We start from the raw sequence: 363 nt of genomic DNA, 5'->3' as shown, positions 1-363 counted from the left end.
TATATAATATCATATATATTGCTGCATCAACGCTTAGCATGCCTCATTATTCAGTTGGGAACGCTATCGCAGCTTCGCAGCCTCAGTCTGCAACCCCCGCATGAGATGGACAGACGGGCGGAAGGAGAGGGGCAGGGAGGGTTGGGGGGGCAGGGGTTTTGGGGAGGCAGGGAAGGGTTGGGGAGGGCGGCCAAGGGGGTTGGGGAGGCACGTAGGGTTGGGGGAGGCGGGAGGGATGGGGGAGTATGGAGGGGTTTGGGGGCAGGGCTGGCTGCGAGAGAGAGAAAGAGAGACAAAAAGAGAGAGATAGAGAGAGAAAGAGAGAGGGGGAGAAACAAAAAGAGATAGAAAGTGAGAAAAAGA

This window comes from Priapulus caudatus, unplaced genomic scaffold (genome assembly GCF_000485595.1).
Source record: "Priapulus caudatus unplaced genomic scaffold, Priapulus_caudatus-5.0.1 Scaffold576, whole genome shotgun sequence".
NCBI classification, from domain to species: Eukaryota; Metazoa; Priapulida; class Priapulimorpha; order Priapulimorphida; family Priapulidae; genus Priapulus; species Priapulus caudatus.
This window is presented reverse-complemented; position numbering follows the sequence as displayed.